Source organism: Urocampus carinirostris, chromosome 1 (genome assembly GCF_059441175.1).
Source record: "Urocampus carinirostris isolate Australia breed hairy pipefish chromosome 1, RoL_Ucar_1.0, whole genome shotgun sequence".
In the NCBI taxonomy this organism is placed as follows: Eukaryota; Metazoa; Chordata; class Actinopteri; order Syngnathiformes; family Syngnathidae; genus Urocampus; species Urocampus carinirostris.
The window spans coordinates 33,332,450-33,350,398 of NC_142349.1; the positions used below are offsets into that span (position 1 = coordinate 33,332,450).

The window sequence follows — 17,949 nt, forward strand, 5'->3', positions numbered from 1 at the left end:
ACAGTGTTGGAGTCTAACCCCTAAGACAAGAAATTAAAAAAACGCAGCTGCACTATACAAGGGTCTTTGGAGGGCAGACCGCCATGCCTCAATTCAGGGCAATCACGAGGTTTGAGGCTCATTAGTTTTACCGGCGCACTTTAAAGCCTCATCCTAAGGCGGGTTATTCAAAATAATCCCTTGCCCCCCACACAAAACCCCGTACGTGATGAGGAGTAATGCACCTCAGGACATGTTAGAGAATTCTTGCAGATGTTTCAATAGGAAAATGAAATAATCGAGATGCACGTACAGCCCGGGAAGTTATGCAGATAAGGGTGTCTACGGGAATATGACTTCCATCTTGTATACGGGAATCCGCTGAGGGTGGAACCTGGAATACAGTTTTATCATCCATCACTCTACCTAAACATGCATACACTGCTATAAGTAACCAGCTCCTTGACACTCATCTTCCCTCCCATGTTGTAACTGAGTCCAGCTACCCCAGCGGATGGAGTCACACAGCATTTGCTACCTCGGAATGCCTTGCAGTTGTTTCAATGCGGGACTCTCCCCAATACTTTACAGGGGCCATGCATCCATTCTTTTACGACTCGCCGTCCTCATTGTTTCTTCCCCTGAGGTGCAGCCTCCCTTTTTTCAAACTATGCACGTATCCTAAGTGCAGGGTATTATGGTGCAACACTTGAGCTCGTATTTCTTCCTATTTATCACTTTAACTTTTTGGATTATGCAAACATGCGCATACAAAGAAAGGGAAATAAAAAGCACATTTTAAAAGCATTTCCGCGCCTGGTATTTGTTTTGCTTTTGTAATCATATCAATCACATTAAACATATTCAGCCTTCCATTTTGTGTAGCGCTAATTCTCATTAGGGTTATTGGAGGAGATGCGTAGTAATGGAGTACATTTACTCCGATACATTTACTTAAGTAGGAGTATTTTCAAATCCCTATACTTTTACTTGAGTAAATTTGTGAGAAAAAAAAACGGTACTTTTACTCTGCTTCATTAGGCAACATGGAGGTCGTTACATTGTGACTTAATAAATCCCCTCTACGTTAGTACGCGTCTGTCTATCGCCGCTATTTATTTTGATGTAGAACTCCGCCAGGCTCTACCATCTCCAACCAATAAAACGTAGCAGCCTCGTCACATGACCATATTCAACTTCAGCGGGGGAATTTGTGTTCATGGATGAAACAGACTGAAAATGTCACTTAGCAATACCGACTGTGAAAACACAGAAGAGGAGGGGCACCCCTGGCCTCACATCAAAAGCATGTTCCCCTTAAAAAGGGTGCCAAAAACCAATTTTTCACCAAGTACTGTTTAAAATTTTTACTCAAGTCAATATTTGGACGACTATTTACTTCTACTTTAGTAATATTTTTCTGAAGTAACAGTATTTTTACTTGAGTAAAATGTTTTGGCTACTCTATCCACCTCGGGTTGTGGGTGAGCTGAAGCCTACAGCAGCTTATTTTTGGCTGTGAGCCGGTGGATACTGTACCTATGCTATATAATTTAGTCTGGTCCATCTCTGAAGTGATGATACTACTCAACTTGGTTTATGATTGCCATGTAACCTTGCTCAGGAGCCAGGTAAACGTTATGTTTGTTAAATCTAGAAACTTAAATTGCTCGGGGGCGGCGGTAGCTCAGGAGGTAGAGCGCTCTTCTTGGGATCGCAGTTCGAATCCCGGCTCCTCCGTGTTAGATGTCGAAGTGTCCTTGGGTAAGACACTGAACCCCTTTTGCCCCCAATAAGCAGATTGGCGCCTTGCATTGCTGCACGGCCGCTATTGGTGTGTGAGTGTGGGTAAATGGGTAAATGTGAAGCACATTGTAAAGCGCTTTGGGAAGTCTTCATTGACTTGAAAAGCGCTATATAAATGCAGATCTTTTCATTTCATTTCATTTCTCAAAGTTGAAAAGATGTGAGCTGTCAGTCAGTTAGAGAATGCTATTATAAAGTCTTCTGGGACTATGATAAAAACAGACCTTTATATGAGGTAATGCCCTAAAAATGAACTGTTTTTACCCAGTTCATTTGAAAGGGATTTTAACATTTCAGGAGGCTTGTCAAATACTCTTCAAGGATCCTGACAAAAGAAACAAAAGAAGTATTCTACTCTTAGTTCTCAGAAAGCGGGACAGAGAGTGCTTGCGGAAAGTCCAAGGCGACATATTTTATTTGAGTCAGCAGAGCTGTCAGTCGGTTTCTGAGAAAGGAGGGCACACAATGAATTTACTATTATGAGAGGTTTGAGTGTTTTGAGTATAACAATGGCCTCATTACTTTCAAGTCATTCAGAAACCGCAACAAGATTCGTCAAATGAAGTTCATTTTTAGGATTTAGTTTGCTTGAATGAAAGAAGATGAAACAAATGTCCAGTTTTAAAGAAGAGACTAGCAAAGAACCAAGGGACATAACTTGCAGAGAGCGTTGTGAGAGCTGCCTGAAAAATACCTTATACAAGTAATAGGTGGAGATTTGACTCCAAAAAGTTTGAAATAAGAAATACATTAATACATAAGTCTTAACATTGTTTTATTGATACATATTTAGTTTGTAGACAAAAGTGACCAAATCCATCTGTTTTTATCCAGCTGGGTCCCTGTCCATTTTACACTGGCTTAGCTTGTCACATGACCAAACACTGAAAAACATCCGAATGGCTGTCACGACCTGAGCCCTCAGGCAGGGTCATGTCATTTTCAGTCGACTGCAGGTGGCTAAATAACCTTCCCTCGAGATGAATATAAACAAGGGGATATATCTCATAACTTATATTACATCGACACAAAATACTGTTTAAGCCCATGGGTCTGAAAATATTGTTGCCCGCTGTATGATAATTAGAGTCCACCTCTCAATATGAACGTTTAAATGCAGCCTGTGTGAATTATGGATTCATTTATTTCTGATTGATTGATTGATTGATTGATTGATTTTCATAATACAGCTTGATAATATTTACATCTTACTTTGTATAGTAGACGTTCAAAAATATATTAAATATCAGTGGAATCTTTCTATCGGAATTTTTCTTTTGGAAAATGTGATCGGCCCAACATCACGTGGGGCGCCCATGTAAAGTGAGTTTGAAACCCTAGTTTAAACTATTGGGTCCCCAGCTGTTGTCTTAAGAAAATTTAGGTTTTACTTCCACAAAGGGAATAAGAATTGCAATACCATGTGTAGACGAAGGAGGCAGTCCTGAAAATATTTTTCAGTTTTTTTTGTTTTTCCAAAATCATAGGATAACTGCGACTGGCTGGCAACCAGTTCAGGGTGCCCGCTGTCCACTGCTCGCAAATAGCTTTGGATGGGCTCCAGTACTCCGCGACCCTGGTGATGTTATTTAGCACAATGGTTGTTACTTGTCAAGTCAAGTCAAGTCACATTTATTTATATAGCCCTTAATCACAAAAAAATGTCTCAAAGGACTGCACAGGATTACAATTACAAAATTACACAATTACCTATTCTTAAACCAGCATGCGGGCAAGGAAAAACTCAAAAACCTCAGTGTGAGGAAGAAAGAGAAACCTCGAGAACAGACCTCAGATGTGGTAATCCCCCTTCCAGGATTGACAAGGGTGAATTACAATTAGCATTACTGTACACATAATAGTAAACATTAGGTAAGATGTTGAAGATGTCCGGAAAGAGCATATTACGTTGGGCCACCTGCTTGAAAATCATCGTGTTGTCCAATGCGTGTCCTTTGAGCAGCTTTATGCGAAAATTGGCTATCTACTTTATACTTATTAATGTTTTGACTTTGCAATGCACAAAATGACAAAATGGCTTTGGGCTGTTGTGTTATTTGGTTAAGTCAATCTACCACAGACAAATAGAGCAAGCAATAACTAAAGTAACCTTTTCTCAAATGTCACGACTTGTCTTCTTACTCAAAAATGAACTGCGTTACCTCGCATTTCTTCTTGGAAGTCTAACAAATTCTGCGAGAGCTTAAACTATAGGCAGGCTTTACCTACGGCAGCTTGACTCAATAGATTTGGAGGATGTCACATCCAAATCCTTTGTCTCTTGTCTGTACTCAAAATGCTTTAATAGCTTGATAAAATATTTATTGTGGCTAATCTCGCGCCAAACAAACTTTAGTGTTTTATTAGCAGCCGAGTCAAGCAATACATTAATTTTAACCTAAAAGGAGAGAAGGTTGCAATAGTCCAAGCATTTGGGGTGTTCTTTTTTCCCAATTCTGCTGTGCACGGACCACCTATTGTGAGCTCTGATCCTCTTAGCACGCTTCTGTCAAAACAGCTAAATTTACCCATATCTGTGATCCAGCCCACACAGAACAGGCTGTCTTGAATACGGGCTACCTTCCCACCCTGATGTTAATGGATGCCATATTAACTCCTATGATTGAGTCCTTTAGTCAAGCCTAATACAAAAACCAGATCTGATCAATGGTCTTATTCTTATTATGCTCGGCGCAACCTGAAATAAAAACCCTATTGTGTTACATGATGTTATCTTCATTGTGGTTCTACATGGCTGGATCTTGCATGCCCCTGACTCTGTGCTCGTCGTGTGTGCATGTGCGCTGCATACTCATGTGCTCGCCTACCAGTTCTGGGCTGTGCGGTGAATGTATATGCGCTCACTGCAGTCAAACTCCAGTTAGTAACATTTGCCCTTGCTGCAGCGTGGATGGACATGCACTAGCGTTTAAACGCTAGTGATGGATATTACTCTGTACTGAATCCCTAAATTCAGTTTAAGTAAAACAGTTAAAAAGAATTATTCACAGAGTCGTTTACCTAGCAAAATAATGTTTTTTTTGTTATTATAATTAATTATTGCATTTATAAAATACTATGATGCATAAATACATTATTATTATTATTATTAGTAGTAGTAGAAGTAGTAGTAGTAGTAGTAGTAGTAGTAGTAGTCGTAGTAGTAGTAGTAGTAGTAGTAGTAGTAACAGTAGTAGTAGTAGCATTTGAAAGGGATTTTGTTGTTGCTTTTGCTGTTGTTGTAGTTGTTATTATTATTATTATTATTCCTGCGGGTAATACTGTGAGGCTTATTTCCCATTTTACCAAATAATTTTACAATTCTAACTTATTATTTTATTTTTAAAATCATATTTATAATTTTTACTTGTAATGTGGGGTGGGGTGCATTGTTTGAGGTCCTCTAAAAGTTGAAAGTGGAAATATTTTATCTATTAAGTATGTGTCATGTATGTGCCCAAATGAGTTCATCCATCCATTCATTCATTATCTGCACCGCTTATCCTCAGTAGGGTCACGGGGGCACTGAAGCCCATCTCAGCTGTTTTCGGGTAGTGGGCAGGGGACACCCTGAACCGGTTGCCAGCCAGTTGCAGTTTTTTTTCCACCACACCTATCTGCTTTCATATTACTTTTAGTAAAGCTGTTCAGGCTCTGGTAGGAGGAAAGGTTACGGGGTGGGTGGCTGAAGCATGACTATATGCTTGTCATTGTAGTTTTATGTTAGAGTAGCATGAAAATTGTGAACGTAAGAAAAGGCTTATTTCGAGTACAGTTCAAAGGCCAACCCAAACCCCCAAAAAGATGGGAAAATAAGTCTTTACTCAACCACATCTAAGAAATGCACATACAACATAAGGAGCATGACAGAAGATGGCATCAAGGAGTATAAAAGTTATAAAATGTGTGCAGCACCTTTATGTATGGATAAAGTGTGAAAAATATCTGATGATAAATACACCACTAATTTAACACTGGTTATTTCAAGTGTACTTGGTAATATTCTTCATTCAAAACTCACATTTTCCACACTACCACAATGGACATGTGATTAATATTACATAACGGCGTTAAATTAACTCTGGTCATTTTTTTTTTACATTGTAATTATTACACTTTAATGTGAAAATTCTGATCGTACAACATTCACATCGACCCACAATTTTGTTGACTGATAAAACCTACGAATATGTAGTTACACCCCAAAAACTGGACTACAATCTTTAAACATTTTAGTTCTCAAATAAACGACATACAAAAATACATTATGTTTAAAAACAAAACGGCGATTTCTGGATACATTCATTGACATTGTCTTTCACTTGAAAAAAGTAAAAAGAAAATATTTTGAACTCTCTCTAGCTCATAAGACTTTCAATGTCCAAAGTTAAATATTAATGTAAAATTGATCGTCCTTATTGAAAACTAAAACCTGGAGAAATAATACATGTTACTTTAAACTCAATACGAACAGGATCAAATTGACTCCGTTTGACAACATTCATTAGTGGGACTGAAATTGGACTAAACATGTCACTGAATTAAAAAATAGTGGATCATATTAAATAAAGAGTACTTGGAAGTAGGCTGATATCCAATAAATAGCGCACTGCACTCTGTATGTTGCCACACCTAAATTCTTATTCATGAAGCAGCTGCTTGAGGAGGGGCTTCAAACTCTCGGGTGGTGCTAATGCTAAATGAAGCTTGGCTTTAGCATTAGCATTACCCGCTAGCTGATGTACCCCTGTGAGCAAGTACGACAAGGGTTAATCTATGTTTTGGGAGGTACATTTTTATTGTGTGTTATTGTATGCAGCTGTAAATTGAGATAAGTACGAAACGCGCTCATCTGTTCTCATCTAACTCACTGGCCATTAGACTGTTAAATGGTCAATCTAACATATAGTTAACTTAAATCTAAACGGCTGCTAATCTGACTTTTGCACTACTGGCAGTTTTTTTTATAGCTTGCCACTCCTTGCACATTGCTCTCTGCACTATTGTAATTACAGCGTTATTGTTACAGTGTTAATGTTACTGTGTACCTGACTTGTTAACCTGACTGCCCATTTTGCGCATCTGGTTAGCTACTCTTCTTGCACTATCGGCACTATGGTAAAATACTATACATAGCCAAAATACAATACAACATTATTTATATCTGTACATTCAAGGAAACTGTGGGGGTCAGATGCATCGACATTTCGTTCTGTATACACGTGTACTAGAATGACAATAAAGTAGATCTGAATCTGAATCTGAATCTGAATCTGTTAATAGCGATTCCAGCATGTCTGCTGCCAGCAACAATGGAGTTCCACATCAGGGAAGGCTACGGGGAAGATGGAGCCCTCACTTGCCAGACTGTTTTAATTACCTACGGCACGTCCCCCCCTCAGAAATATCTCCCTTCCTCCAGCTCATGCCCTTTTCATCCCTGTTTTTACCCCTTTCAGTCACCATCCCATTTGCTACCCTTCCCCTCATTTTTCTTTATCAGCCGTGGACAAAACAGGCAAGCCCTCAGCTGCGTCAAAGGCCTGCGCGGGGTTAACCTTTGCATTAGCATATAAATGACCCCGCAGATTGAATAGTATTTTGGGATATTTAACGGCAAAAAACAGATTCTCATTTGTGTGATTAGAGTTGTTCTTAGGAGACAGGCAGCCACTTTCAGGAATATCGCATTCAACTTGATAAGATAAAGACTTGACTCAGTGTTCTCATTGCTGGAGAGCAAGCAATTTTCTGTCATTTAATCTGTGTGTGCAACCTCCCCATTGTATTTTAAAATTAGTGCAAAGAACAGAAAACAGAAATGACGAGAATAGCTGTGCACCTTTAGAGCATCGCCTGCGTTGGGTGGTAGTTCCCATTTTGGCAGGGTCATTGACACATAAGAATGGAAAACCCAAAGAGTGAGGCCAACATGCAGAGTCAGCTTTTTTCTGGAAGTTTTCACATCTGAGGTAATCTACCTGACTGTTTATAATAGACGGTGTTGATAGTCAATGTAATTCTGGTCTGGGAGAGTGGAATGTCTTCCTGGAAGAAAATGATGAGTCAGCCGATTTTGACTTTTTTGGGCATTTTTTTTTTAAAATATAGGTTGACCTTTTCACTGTCTTCAAGACATTGTGTTGAAATTGAACGTTGTTCCTGCCTGCAAGAAGGGGACGCCTTTCTGGGAAAACTGCTAAGACAACAAAACCAAAAGTGCTGAGTCAGTTTTTGGGGCATTTTCACCTATAGAGTTACTTACCTTATTGCTGTTAAAAGATTATGATCCTGGCAACACTTGCTCTGTCCTAGGAGGGTGGAATGCCTTTCTGGGAAAGCTGCTGAGTCCGCAAAACAAAAAGAGCAGAGTCATTTTTTTTTTTTTTTTTTTTTTTACATCTGCGGTGACCTACCTGATTGCCAATAAAAGATGGTATTGATGTTCAGTTTCATTCCGGCCTGGAATAGTGGAATGTCTTTCTGGGGGAAAATGCTGGGTCATCCATACCAAGATTGCTGAATATGTCCCCTACCCACGAGAAGATGGCTGGGATGGGCTCCAGCTCCCCCGCGACCCTTTTGAGGATAAGCGATGCAGTGTCCTCTTTCTTGTCACTGTTCGATTTGATGTGGGCGATGCTGCCACTGTTGCATTCAAACAGAAGATATTCTAAACCGACTTCTGGTCATATGATCGCACCTGCTGTACTATAGAATCGAGTCTGTATTAAATCAAACGGTTACGAAAGGTAAGAAGTTAATAAAGTTGTTTGGATGGCTTCAGACCATTTATTATATTTACACAATGGGATCCAGTAGGCTACTGTCAAACCGGAATCTGATTATGAAGGATTTAATATTGGCTTTAATTGAATCTGGCTATTTGTGCAGAAATTCCAAATTAATTGTCCTGTCATTGCAATGTCATTGACATCTGATACCAAAGTGTCCTTCAGATGTTCGATACAGCTTTTGTGAGACTGAAACTCAACTCTTAGGTAGCTACTGATACCAATGCCAAGTACTAATACCACTGGTACGTTAAGTAAATTGTTTCAAATAAAGTCCTATCGAGATCTATCAAGAAAAAGTATTATCCATCAAATTTGCCTGTAGTTAACAATAATATCTACACTCGCATATAAACTGAATTTAGAACTATATACATTACTGAAATCAGGGGGTTGGCTTATATGCGCATAAAACAAAATGAACACAAGGGGAAGACAGGCATATCCACCCAATGGCCCACTGCTGTGCACCGTCCTCATTTTCCCCCTTTGGTCCATCTCTTCCTCCTGTTAAGTCATTCGGTGCGGTCCCAATTGTGTTTGAGAGTGACCTCATCTCATCTGATTTTAAATTTGTGTTTTATTGCCTTTTTTGCCCATATTAAACATAAATTGGCAACAAAAATTGTTGGCAAAATTTGTTACCCTTACTACCTCCCCAACCATAATGAGTCCTGTTCAAGACACTTAGGTGAGCGCAATTTATATTGGCAATTTAGGCAAAAATAATTGCTGTTGTCTAGGTAGTTTGTCTTTGACAAAACAAGGACATTTCAAAAATTTAAAAAAATATGAAAGCGGTGTGCTTTTATTTCCATTGAGAATGTTTCCTATCTGAAATAAATTTCGAAAAAGACTGAGCTTGACTTACCCTGCCATGAAAACGACAACCGTTTTACGCACGGGCGCATGTACTCAGAAAAAGCAGCCTAGTGGGACGTGTGCAATTTTAATGATCGAAAGGACAGCTCTGGGATGTGTAAGGATGTGAAGAATAAAACGGCACGCTGCGAATCGAGTATACCAGAATGCCAGCTCCATCTTTCCCAGCTTCGCCGCTTATCTTTTCCCGATTTGTCCTGCTTGCGTAATAACCGCCCCCCTCTTGCAATTGTAACCTTTTAAACACTCTCAGTGTGTGCCATAACTTAGATTAGTCTAAAGAACACCAGGTGACTGTTACTAGGGTGATGTTTTTCAGATGGGAAATAAATATCCCTAAATAGGATGTGCGTTCACCAGCAGCACTTTAGAGAAGTGACAAGCTGTTTGAAGGCTTCAGGGATGGGATGGGCGCTAGACACACATGCAAACCCCCACGCACCCCAACACACACACTGACAATTCCAGTCTGGAGATTGCAGGTCTGACATTTCTGAAGCGCCTCCACATCTGATGGAAGCGAGTGAAGCCCGAGGGGAGGTGCAGGGTCTTTTCATCTGACTCTCCATCAGGATTCACCGCTCTGGCGCTCTCATTTCATTATGGTCATTTCATGGGCGGGTTCCAAACGTGAGGCAGAACACGAAAATGAAATCCTGTTATATTGAACGGATCGGGAGGCGGACGTGCAAAATTAAATAGGAGCCAAATGAAGCATGTGTTCCTCAGAGATTTGGCATCATATGGTTATGGAGTAGCGCTGTCACATTACATTTGGCTGTCACTCTTCTTCTACTCCCTTTTTTTTCTCGCACACACTTTCTCGCATTGCGGCATTCAAGCAGTGAACAAATAAACCTTCAAGCCGTCATTGATGAAGCTCCTTATTAGAGTGTGCATTGACGAAGGTCATCGAACCATAAGGTATACCATTCGATGTGATTCAAGCCCAGTATTTCAGAGTAGAAGCTAAAGGCTATCACAAGGATAATCTTCTTAAAGCTCAAGCAAAGCTTTGCTTGGGTTCGATGTGCTCACTGTGTGTACTTGTAAATCTTGATTTTGCATTTAAAGAAGCATGACCCGCAAAATTGAGGCCCTCAGGATTATGTGCTAATTTATGATCAATTAATTGTGTATGTACCAGAAAAAATGTCATTACGTCGTCTTTGAAAACATAATAATGATATAATAATAATAATCATACTGCTGACAATGTATGTGTATTGTTTTCTGAAGAAGAATTTGGAATCCCTAAAAGTAAAATTTGCAGGACATATGAGACAATTCGAAAAGCTCACGAATGCACTAGCTGAGAGCATGTTTTTAACATGATTAGAGTTTTTAAAGACTTGAAATCTTTGTGGCTCCATTCACATTTTTATGTGACCTTCAAAATCCTGGTTTCTTTCAGTTATTTTCAGTTTATTGTCCGACTCCGATTTTCTTTTGGCATGCCTTTTTCCCTGTTGTATGTAGTTGTGATTGCTTCCTTTGGTTTCTTTAGGTTTTCTTTACTATTTTGGGTCTTGTTTTTGGGTGTCAATAATTAATTAAAATTAATCTGCTTTGCCTTTTAGTAAATATTTTGTATTTTGTTCATTTCAAGACCCCCCCCCTCCACCCAAAGAAAAATAAAAATAAAAAAAAATAAAAAAAACTCACACCTTTAGTTTTCTTGCCTTTAGGCCTACCTTCCACTTTTAGAATTTGATTAATTTCATTGAACTCAGTTCTTTTAATATGAAAGCCACCCAATGTTTTCAAACCCAGATTTTGGAAGTTTGTTTAAACATGTCAACACAACACATTTTCTGGGGTTGTATAAAACGAATTTTACATTTAGGGTGTTCCTTTGTAACTCATTAGTCTTAGCACTGGCCATGAGACCTTTAACCAAACTTCTTTGAACTTTGAATTTTCATGTATCTCAGTAATTTTAGCACGTTTCCATTATTGATACTGGCCTCTACCTGAATAGTTATCCCTTGCACTGCCTTAACTTACAATATGTTATCTTCCACAGACATTTCCTATTCCATCATCTTAGTTTCCATTTTGCGCTTGTTGTCCTTCCCAACTTTTTGCAAAGTCTGAACTTCTTACAGTTGAAAAAACATAAAAATGTGTTTGTTTTCACAACTTTATCATCAAATTTCCTTCATCATGGATAATCAGTTAGAGAATGTTGATGTTATCTAGCGCCCTTTTACTTGGGCCCTAACTAACATTTTGTAATGTTAGCCCATCCTGCCGAATGCCTACATCAGAAAAATCCTAATGGAAACGCGATATAGCGTCCGCTCTTCGGGATCTTCGTAAATCTGTCCCTCGGCGGTTTGTTTAACAGCGTTTTTAGACTTTTAGAGTGAGAGTCGTTCTGAGGAAGAGTGCAAAAGGCACTCAACCGAGCTGCAGTGAGGATCATAAAAGACAGTGTTATAAAATGAAGCAAATCCGCCATTAGGAGGGAGTACGAGTTGGGCAGTACGTGCTAGTATGTGTCGGTGTGATTGAATTAAGCGGCGTGACACGGACACGTTTACTGAAGGCCGCTCACAGCTTGGCCGTGTAATCTCGCCTCATCAAGCAAACTATTAACAAATCACCTGCTAATACTCGCATCATTAACCCATCAGCAGGTTGTCAGAAGCTACGCGGTCACTTGTTTACATCTGTTCAGCTTTTCTCATCAGACGCCAGTTCATTGCGTCCGATGTGCACTTGTTATCACCGTGACAGATCTGGCAGACTGTAGGCAACAAAATGAGAATTTCTGAAAGTTCGTCACTTTTAATAAGACGTTTCCACAATATGGCACATGTCGTATTTACCTTGACTTTCACTCCCGAAGTGCTTATTGAATGCGTTCGTTTTTGGGGGTGGTTCAAGGTAACTGAACCGGATGGATATGTATTCATCCTACAAAACAGACGCTAGCTATCTATCTCTTCCTGGGCATAATTTATTGTGATGACACATGAATTTGAAAGACATTAGCAGTACCTCTGGGAACGCGAATCGACAAGAAGGTAAGGGCATGGAGCAATAACTGCGTTTTCTGTTCGCCTAGGATAAACCGTCTATTTTCCAAAACAAAACAAATCCTGCTCCCTACTCCAGTTAAACAGAACAGTTGTCAAGTGTCACAAAAATTTCCTAAAATTATAAAAAAAAAGTATGAGGGTATTATAACGTTTGCTAACCCTTTTTCATTTATGAACCCATGTTGAATCGTGATTTTTTTTTTTTCAGATTTTCTTCCATGTAAAAAACTACAAGACAAACCTTGATCCAATTTACAGATGATATTTCCCTTTTTAAGTACAGTTATTATGTATTTTTAGATATATACTGTATATGTATCTTTTTTTTCTGTAGAATAGATTACTCTTCAATTTTATAAATTACCTACCGATATAGAAAAATGATCTGCATTTATATATATAGCACTTTCAAGTCAATGACTTCCCAGTCATGTACCCATTAGCATAGTTTGTAAATATGAAGTTGTTAAAATATAGCCATTTATTTTCATTATAGCCAATTGAAATTTTTAAAATTAGTCAAATACTGTATTGAAATGTATTCAAGCATTGATAAATAAATGAAGGGAAAAAATATGTATAAGTAAACACACATATACTTATTTATTTATTCATAATATAGTTGTATACACATAGGGCGGCACGGTGGATAAGTAGTTGACAAAAACGTTTTGAGGTCATGGAATCGAATCCAGCTAAAACCCTTTCTGTGAGGAGTTTGCATGTTCTCCGCGTGCTTGTGTGGGTTTCCTCCGGGCACTCTCGTTTACTCCTGCATTTCAAAAATGTGCATGTCAGGCTGACTGGCCAGTCCAAATTGGCCCTAGGGTTGAATGAGCACGTGCGTTCTCTATCTCTGTGTGCCCTGTGACTGGCTGGCAACTAGTCTGTTGTGCCCCCGGCCGAATGCCCGATGACGGATGGGATGGGCTCCAGCACCCCCGCGTCCCTACCGAGGATAAGCGGTGCAGATAATGGATGGATATATACGCATACTTGTTACCTTATAATTCTTTTTTTAACTTTAAGGTGCCAATGCATATTATTCAGTTCCTCATAGTGGAAAAAATGCCATTCATTAAAGTAAAACAATATTATTTGAGTAAGATCACAATATAATCGTAACAACATATTTAAAAGTTCAGTTTGGTAATAATAATCAAGAAGAGTATAAATTATTATTTTTTGATTAGTTTTAATTTGCTAAAGCTTAACTTGCTAGTGCATAAATGTTGAGCATTATGTTGCTCATGTAGTTCAGGTTATATATTTCAACATGATGACTAAAGTACAAAAGTGTTTTTTCAAAAGCCATTTTAAATGATCCCTGGTGGATGAGCCCTCTGCAATAAACAACTCTAGGGTACAAGGATGATAAAAATGGCACAGCACCTCCAGAATAATGAGCTGGTGTGACAAAGCATCTATCCGTTTTTCTGTTGTTGACACGGCTCAAATATTAAAAAAACTGGTGAACTTCCATCTTTGTAAGTGATGTATCCAGGTTTTAAATAAATAAATCCAGCATTGCAGGTTTACACAATAAAGTGCTTTTATATGCCAGAAGCTTTTTGAACATGTCCCTTGTCATGACATTTATGTGTATCCACATCTTTCCTTTTGTCGCATTCAGTTTGAGGTTATGAGTAGCACAATAGGCAAAAGCTCTTCCTTCCACCATCCCTTGCGCTCTGGTGCTGCAGCCACTTCACTCTTGCCTTTGTTACCGTAGCAACCGATAGCAAAGCTCGGTCCCTGTGTTGTAGGGGATGTAAAATGTAAGGATGTAGGATCACTCTCATGCATATCTGTGCCTACTTGCACACTCAAATGCAGTGCAAAAGCATATTCGCACAAAAGCTGTTATTTGAGTTTTCGTTTACGTGAATGAAGAGACTAGGTGGTGGGGCCCATACTTTTAAGCTAAGAGGGGGATGGGCAGTGTGTCTGTTTTCCTCCCGATGTCAGGGAATCAATAGAGATTCAACATAATTTTGTCCTCCAACATTCAGCTAACTAAAAAAATAGATATCGAAGAATAAAATTGATGAGCCACGGTTGGGATTCTTTTTATAACCATCATTCAACAAACTACTCATCAAAAGGATGAACAAACAAGAAAGTTGGCCAAAAATTATGAAGACTTTTTCTTGTGACTTGGACTCTCCCAAAGGACAGTAAGCAGGTTAAATCCCTGAATAAAATCAAATGCCCTGAAGTTAAAAACACAGGCATGGGCTAAACTGGGAGAAGTGGGTCACCTTCACAGAACGGCAACGAACCAGCAAGATGGCTTCATTAATGAACGTGCAGCAGTCTTTTACTCAACGCTAATGTACACTAACCTGCTTAAAAAGTACAAAGCACTTACGAGAATACAGTATTACATTGAGAGTGCAATATTGTCTGACCGCAGATACATGAGATGGAAAAAAACAACAACAAACTAAAACACTGCTCGATTAAATCACATGATTTAGTCCAAAAAGTACGCAAAACAACTTACTATTCAGCATGATGCGTTGAGTGCAAGTGCCAAGATTCTTAAAGCCTTTAGTATGCAAGGTAAGGACTCATGCATATGATTGTTTAAAAGGCATCCACAAACACACAAATAAATGAAAATGAGGAACGACTTAACTAATTAAAAAAAATTGAGTTGTATAAAGGTGATCAACAAAATGTATTTGAAGGATTGTTGAGTATTGATAGGTATTGGGTAAGATGGTATTGGGTGGATGAGGCTGCCGTTCCCCCGGCGCACCTCTCAAATTGGTTACAGTCAGTGATGTGCAGTCAGGGGAGGAAGGTGAGGCCCAGCCTCACCTGTCATCATGGAAACATAAAATTAAAAATGTATCAGATGGGAATATTCATTCAGTCATAAAATTTTTTCTCATTTAATTTCACAATTTTTTGACTTTCTTATTTACAATTGATGAATTTTCACCTGATGAGATCAATATCAATGCAACATTTAGTACGTAACACGTTACTGCGCTGGGCATCTACAAATGCAGAGGCACTCAATTCTCTTGCCTTGTATCACGCAGCAATTGTGAGACCAAGGATCCTGATTTGGAGCACACCTCAACAGCAAATGATAGAATCAGTGTTAGTATTGGTAAACCAAGAGCGGGTGATAGCGTGGACATTCCGTGTCCCGCTGCGTGTTCAACTCTGGGATTTGGACCGAGTATTTTAAATCAGAAAAAAATAAAAGCCAAAGAGAAGCAGTTCAGTTGAATAAATTTGTTTCAAAGTTAATAAACAAAATAAAACAGAGTGCACTCTGGACCAATTGATCAGGAGAGCGTTCTCCCCCCGAAAATCAAGGAGAAGGTCTCCCTCAGAAAAGGTATCGAAGAAACGTCTCGCGTCTCTCTTATAGAAAAAAGGCGTGTATGTGACAAAATAGAAACTGAAACTTGGTTGTAATTTTCCAGGAAGGGACACCTTCACAAAAAGCCTTTGTTCAGCCTGTATCTAACTGGTTTTTGCAAGTGTTCTTATAACAGTATGGTAAGAGTCAAGGGCACTTGTAAACATTGCTGGGAAAGAACCCAATTAATGGAAACCTTGAAACATTGAATTAATCCAGAACGTATGTACTTCATTCACATATGTGGATAAGCACAAGGTGCATAGATAACAAATACGTAAGTTAATAATGTGATCATCACAGTAATAATGTAAATAATCTAATGAATACAGCTGAAAACTCATGCAAGAGTGACAACATACTCAGTGAGACATTTTATGAATCCAACACAGGTCAAGTCTTATGGTATGTTTTTTTCCTCTTGTTGCATGGACTATCTATCTCGAGGGTGTCAAAGTCATTTTAGGCCATGGGTCACGAGGCGGGAAGGGTTAGTCTAGAATTTAGACTTGCTAAGAGGTGACGCAGAGAGTGCATGGAGATTTTGACTGCTCATTCTAATGAGGGTCAAAGGGGGGCAGTAGCCAAGGAAGGGGTACATTTAAAAATGATTGCCAGTCAATGGCAGGGTTCACAGAGCCAGACAACGATTGACACTTATGAACAATTTGACTTCACCAACTTTAATGCATGCTTATGGAATGTGTGAGGAACCTGGATTATCTTGAATATAAAACGTCAAGACAAGGGTGGGCAATTACGGGCCGCAGGCCACATGCAGCCCACCAATCTACTGAACCCGTTGGTAAAAACATAATGATAATATGTTTAAAACGGTAAAAAAGAAAAGAGTATTACCAATAAAAATGTGTTGATTTGGTGCCAATCTTCTCCCCAAGTGTCTACAACACTTAAAAAGCCGGGTACATTTTCTATACATAATGAAACATAGCAAATATTCATTTTATTTATCATGATATTTCATGCAAAATAAAAACACTTCTTCGCTACAGGTTTTACATATTTGAGTTTTGCAATGCGTATTATTATGTTAAATGCTTAAAAAGGATATACTACATAACTTTGAATTAATTCATAGTATTTCCCAAAAAAGATGTGAGTTTTTTTGTAAATGCAAATGGATACAGACGCTATATTTTGTATCTAATCTAAGTTTAAGGTTTATATAAGTATGTTTGAGTCTTGTATAATTAACCTGTATTGTTTTGTACTAAAACAATAAACATTTCATAAAATAATATCCTCTATAGAGATTAAAAAAAGTTGATTTTACTCTTACTTTGGAAGATAAGCTTCAAGAGGTCCTCCTCCGTGTTAGAGAGTGGCCGAAAAAAAAGTGTTACGACCATTTTCTCAACAACATCAAGCTTTCTTATTCCACTTTCCTTTCTTTATACTTTACACCAACCAAATTAAATGGATGCATGATATATTAAACAATGAAAAAGCCAAAGTTCCTAGCGCGCTGGAGATACTATAGACATAGACAGTATAGAATGTTTACACGCAATATAGGAAAAGAAAGTAATTTTTTTTCTTCCGGGTGAATGCTGTGTGACCTTTCACAGCTAGCGGCGGAAAAGAAGCACGACAAAATTGTCCTGTACTCGGATAAAGGTGCACACAATACAAAATCTAACTTACAACAATGTGCGCATATTTTTCGACATCCGTATCTACCGTTTTACGTAAGTAATGTTTATAATGAAACAAATGCTTTGAAATGGAGATCTATCTTTTTTGAAGTAACGGTGATGATATAAGATATTGGATAGGCCTACCAGACAATCCATGTCTTTAATAATTCGAGGTCCAACATTGAGAATGAATAAGATCACTAATATGAGTTAAAAATGATAACAACCCTTCGCCTTTTGTTTACGATTACGATTTTTTTTTAGTTTAATGTGACTGAATGAGACCACTAATATAAGTTAAAAATGGTAAAAAGCCTTCAAATTTTGGATACAATTGTTTTGGGAAAAGTTACTGTGTAAATAACACTATTTGTAAGGTCATTTCCTTTTGTTATTAATTG

At 38.5% G+C, this 17,949-nt stretch overlaps 1 protein-coding gene and 1 long non-coding RNA gene across 3 annotated transcripts in view; one reads left to right on the top strand and one right to left on the bottom strand.

The window, feature by feature from the left end:
• Positions 1-17,949, top strand: part of LOC148374393 (semaphorin-6B-like) — a 65,735-nt gene that overhangs the window by 8,229 nt on the left and 39,557 nt on the right. The window lies entirely within an intron of this gene.
• Positions 7,797-9,596, bottom strand: LOC148374394 (uncharacterized). The gene is made up of 4 exons (XR_015852923.1): positions 9,451-9,596; positions 8,202-8,433; positions 8,051-8,129; positions 7,797-7,984 (listed from the first exon to the last, which is right to left on the bottom strand). It is a non-coding gene; the product is annotated as an uncharacterized LOC148374394 (long non-coding RNA).